The sequence below is a fragment of the Macrobrachium nipponense genome, chromosome 43 (genome assembly GCF_015104395.2).
Source record: "Macrobrachium nipponense isolate FS-2020 chromosome 43, ASM1510439v2, whole genome shotgun sequence".
NCBI classification, from domain to species: Eukaryota; Metazoa; Arthropoda; class Malacostraca; order Decapoda; family Palaemonidae; genus Macrobrachium; species Macrobrachium nipponense.
The window spans coordinates 5,407,551-5,412,886 of NC_061104.1; the positions used below are offsets into that span (position 1 = coordinate 5,407,551).

The 5,336-nt window shown below is 37.1% G+C and overlaps 1 protein-coding gene across 1 annotated transcript in view; it reads left to right on the forward strand.

Annotated features, from left to right (window-relative positions):
- Positions 1 to 5,336, forward strand: part of LOC135214010 (uncharacterized) — a 141,659-nt gene that overhangs the window by 7,405 nt on the left and 128,918 nt on the right. The gene's annotated exons all lie outside the window — the stretch shown is intronic.

A 5,336-nucleotide genomic window follows, 5' to 3' on the forward strand; every position in this document is an offset into this window, starting at 1 on the left:
AATTGATAAATGGATTATTATTCTCGAGATATTCATAAAATTATAGAATTGCGGAATAGTAGATATTTCACTCAAAATTGAAGGTCGTCATATATTGACGAAAAGTAGATAAATTTGACAAGTTATTACGGTTTATATACGATTTATATTGCAGGTAAATTTACCTACTTTATAATCACATGAAAATTTCAGAACTTTATTTACAAGAAATTTAGACTGAAGATAAAATATGTTTTACCATTTCCCGTTAATCACGTAAGAAATGTTTTATCAAGACATTTTTTAAAAATCTTATGCCTATAGTTGTGTTATAGAACTTATAGCATTTATACCGGAGGCGTTGCAGAGTTCTTGTGATGTAACGCTATCAGTCAATCTGCACATGTTTCTGAATGGGTTGCCATAATATAAGGATTTATGTGACTAAACGGTTCCAAGCAGTCACACAGATCCATTTTGCCTTGTGACTATAATAAGACATGTCTGTACAGATTCCCTACAGTGTCATGAATCTTCTACTCTCTTCAGTACTTATAAACCTGAAATAAAACAATATGATCATCATTTATATGATTTGTACCCTTATTTTCATACTCAAGTTTCTTAGTCGTTCACCAACTCGTCAGGATATGACATTAGTCAAATAACCATCAAGATTCACAATTCCGCGACAACTACGTCATCGACAGTTGTTTCAGTGAGTAGAAATAAATTTGAAACTATCATGAATTGATTTTATAGTTTTCCGGTATTCCTCAAAACAATCAACGCTATAGTAGATTCACATCAACTGTGCATTTGATGTCTAGGCCAGCAGTCCTTTACGACGCTCCTGATTGGCTGTTGATAAGCCAGTCACAGAGCTGGAAACTCTCAGTCTCTCTCGAGAGTTCACATGGGAAGGATCTATCTTCCACCTCTCCTGAAAGACGTATACCTCAGGAGAGGTGGAACTCTCTCGAGAGACTGAGAGTTTCCAGCCCTGTCATTGGCTTATCAACAGCCAATCAGGAGCGTCGTAAGGGACTGGCCTAGACATTAAATGCATGGTTGATGTAAATCTACTATAGTTACTACTACAAACGATAGCCCTTAATACCTACGTAGTCTGTAAGACCCTCCTGTTGTTCACATTGGGCAAAATGGCAGTTAAAGAAGTGGTTTTTGTTTCTCGGTAAACCTTCCAGGTTGGTGCTTAGGTTTTCGTTTAGTTAGACTTGTTCAGTGCTTGTTGCAACCGCTTAGACAACTCTCCACTTCTCTGGTGTCTCTCAAAAGACTGGTGTAAGTATATAGTGGTATTAGGCCTATGCTTTTTGGGAGTCAGTAAGCTAGAAGTAGGTATAACGCAAGCGTGATGTTCCCTTAGATATATTTCAACCGTAATGACCTATATATATATATATATATATATATATATATATATATATATATATATATATATATATATATATATAGAGAGAGAGAGAGAGAGAGAGAGAGAGAGAGAGAGAGAGAGAGAGATTGTGCTGGAAGGGGACTTGGCGTGGAGAGATAAATCTCTCTCTCTCTCTCTCTCTCTGTGTATATATATATAATATATATATATATATATATATATATATATATGTAAGACATAGGGTTTTGATTAATAATATATTGTTCGTGCATTCTCTGTAACCTGTGGAATGTGGAGGACAGTGCAGAGATAACGACCTGAGAATAGCTGATGAATGAGTTTCTAGGGGTATGGCGTGAGATAAAAATGCTTAGTTCAGGAAGTCAACGTACGACAGTTTATGAACTCTTCCAAAGTGCCTTTGTGAAACTAGATGCAGCTAGAACCGCGAGGCGTTGTCGAAGTGTGCATTCGTATGTGCGTGTGCGCCTCTTCTATTCATAATGCCAAGATTATGGGAAGACTTGCACAGACATTCGGGGAGGAAGGCGAAGCCATGATGGCAGATGCCAAAGTGTTTTTATTTATCAGTGAGTGATATTCCGGTTGGGAATGGGTAAGTGTTACCTTTACTTTAGCCAAAGGGGTGGCTTGTTTGATATCTTGTAAGATGTTCCATCTTATTAACTTTGTCTTTGAACTTGTGTGTGTACTTACCGGGATGTGTTTCTGTATCTTTGACAGACGGTTTCTGGATTTCGTGGGACAGAGTTCCCAGGGAAGGTGTGACCTTTTGGGGTGACTTGACAATGAGTAGTTTTTAAGTTAGTCTGTGAGACTGGATTACTTAGTTAATTGATTTGGTTATTGTAAATAAACGTTATGTTATGATGCAACTCTCTCATTTTCATTACCTGTTAGAATGGAGAGAGAGAGAGAGAGAGAGAGAGAGAGAGAGAGAGAGATGGGGTGATTGCCGGGAGAGAGAGAGAGAGAGGCTGTGTATGTAAATGGAGTTATGGGGTCTGCCTTCCGTTTCGTGTCCACGCTTACCTTATGAAATTAACATGAGGGTTTCCCCATGTTTATAGTGGTGGCAGACGGTTAAAGAGGGGATATAAAAGGTTTTTCTTGCTTTTCTATGCCTAGGAACGCCAATGTAGAGATGGTTGGCCAGTTAGAAGATAAAAGGGTAGAGAAAATGTCCGCCGTGAGATGGGGGGATGAGGCAAAGATTTTCTATTAGGGTCATCAAATTTGCCCGTACCGAGATTCTTCAGGGTGGGAGTCGTGAGACAAGCAACTCAGTCTAGTTCATGAGTGAGTGTTGATAGGGGTCATCTCAGCGGTCGCGTGTGTATTGTGCCGACGAGATTTACGCGTTTTTACGAAGAATTTCGAGTTCCTTTTGTTCCCATTATGGAGTGGTGAGTGTTAAACTATTGTTTATCAAAAAGGAGTGGGTTTTTGTTTAAATATTTCAGGGTTATGGGATTGGTTCAAGAGGTCAAAACAATTTTTTCTTTCCCCATAGTGAAGTGTTTTCTTTATTTGCACGTGTTTATAATAGACGTATGCATTCGTCTTTGTTTAAAACATAGGAGTGTATTTTTCTATGCATGGGAACTGTGCTTAGACAAGCATATTTGGCTTAGTGGACAACAGAGCGGCCACAATTTTAAGGGCCTCAGCATATTTCTGCAGAGAGGCGCCTTGCATTGCGAGGGTAAGCGGGCATCCCTTGGGAGGATAGTAGCATGGGAGGTACCACTAGCCTCACTCGAGAGATAGTGCAGGGATGGGGTATACTACTGGCATGCCTCGGGGTGTTCTGCCGCTCGACTGAGGGGTTGTTCTCAGGGGGGGAGAAATTTTTTTTTCTCAGTGTGGGTGAACTCCCCCTTTTCCTTTTTTTTTCTTAGTGTTGGGGATGGATTTGGCCTTGACATTGAATGCTAAGATATCAGCTGATTGATTAGTTGATGAAGTGAAATGCCCGTAGAGTCTTTTTTTTTAGAAAAGATATTTTTTTTTCTCTCTTGGATGAAGAGAAAAGGAAATAAAAAGAGATTTTTCTTTTCCGAAAATGAGGGGAAAAGTAGTTAACATGCACGGGATGTGTTTATGTTTCTTTGTGCCTTGAAAGACACAAATATAAAGGGGATACACAGATTATTTTTTTTTTATTGTGTTGGAGAAATTACTTTGAAATGCCGATGATTGGTGTTGTATCTGTGTTGTGTGGCAATGGTGTTATGTCATGGTGTTGCATGCTGGAGAAATTGTATGTCATAGGATTCAGCATTACTGTTGTATGCTATTTTGAATTTCACCATTACTTGAGATCTTTGCGAGAGAATTATTGCTATGAAAAGTTATTATTATTGTTATTATTAATAATTATTATACTTGAGATGTGTCACGGGAGGTTTGCTTAAGTATAATTATCATTACGGGAGAATTGTTTTGCGAGAGATTTGAGATATTTCATGGGAGATTATTCAATAATTACTACAGATAATTATTCAAGGAGAATTATTACAATGAATTAATGGGAGAAGTCTTGTGTTAATTATTTGTTCAGTTTTTGTAACTTTGGAGAATATTTCAGTGATTCACGGGGATGAGTTTTGCTGAATCTTGATGAATCTGGCTGAATCTTGGTAAATTGTGTGGGATTTTGCTGAACTTTTGCTGAATTTTTGGAGAATGGACAAGCATTAACTTTGGTGATAATTTTTGTACTGATACTGATGATTTTGATGATAGCAATTTTTTTTTGGTGATTTTGTGATAATGATACTTCTGATACTGATTTTTTATGTACTAATACGTGGGTGTTTTAATGCTGTCAAGGGAGGTGAAATCTTTTGTGATTATGGGAGGAACTAACAACACATTGTTTTAGTTTTTTTTTTCTTTTTTTTATGAGTTCAGCAGATAATTGCTTGACATCTAGTGAGTTACGGGAGATAGTTAATGGTGCCGTTGATTTTTCTTTTCTCCTATTTTGGAAATTAGCCATCGCTGACACAAGTTTTTTTTTTACCATCGGTGAATTTGAATTTGTTTTTTCTCTCCAGTTAGTGTGAATATTGTCTCAGTTCATGACTTAGAGTCATTGTTCGGGAACGTGTTCGTGTTTTAGCTATTTGATGCTATAGAGTAATATAGGGGAGAATTTCTTGCATGTTTTGAATGCATACGTAATGGCACTACATTTTTTCTCTGGATATTTGTGTTCCAGAAATTGTGAGTTTTCTTGCACAATACCCTTGGTTGTATTTGTGACAACTTTGTGAGAGATAGGAAACTTGGTTAAGTTTTCTAGTGGCTTATGTCGTAGTGCATAGGGAGAAGTCTTTGCTTAGACACTGTGAATTTGGAGTTCTGTTATAATGACTTGTGGCACATTGGTGGTTTTTTCTAGAATTTTCTAGACAGTTTTATTTGCCGAGTTTTTGCCCTTTTTTAGCAGTTATGCTAAATGGAGTGAGTTTTTATAGTTTTTTACTATAACATTGAGTTATTTTCTCTGGAGAATTGGAGTTATAATTGAGATATTTTGGGGAGATAATTGGAGGTATATATTTATTTTGGATTATATTTTGAGATATATATTTTGGGGATGGGAGATATTATTGATTTTTGGATATGTGGATTTTTATTTGCCAATGTGATGAGAGCTATGTTTAGTTCAATTATTTTTGCAGCCATCTTTGTTGCAAATGGAGACACATATTTGGAGATTATGGGGCAATATTTGGGAGTGTGTGAGTTAGATGCCTGAGTGCACATTTTTTGGAGATATATTATTTGGAGCCTTGTTTTGTTCCACTGGAGTTATTGGGGAAATAGAGGTAAATATTTTGTATTTGCCGAAATAGAGGTGATTAGTCTCTATTCTTGGAGTGGTGTTTTTTTTTCTACTGACATGTGGCTATTAGAGAAATAAGAG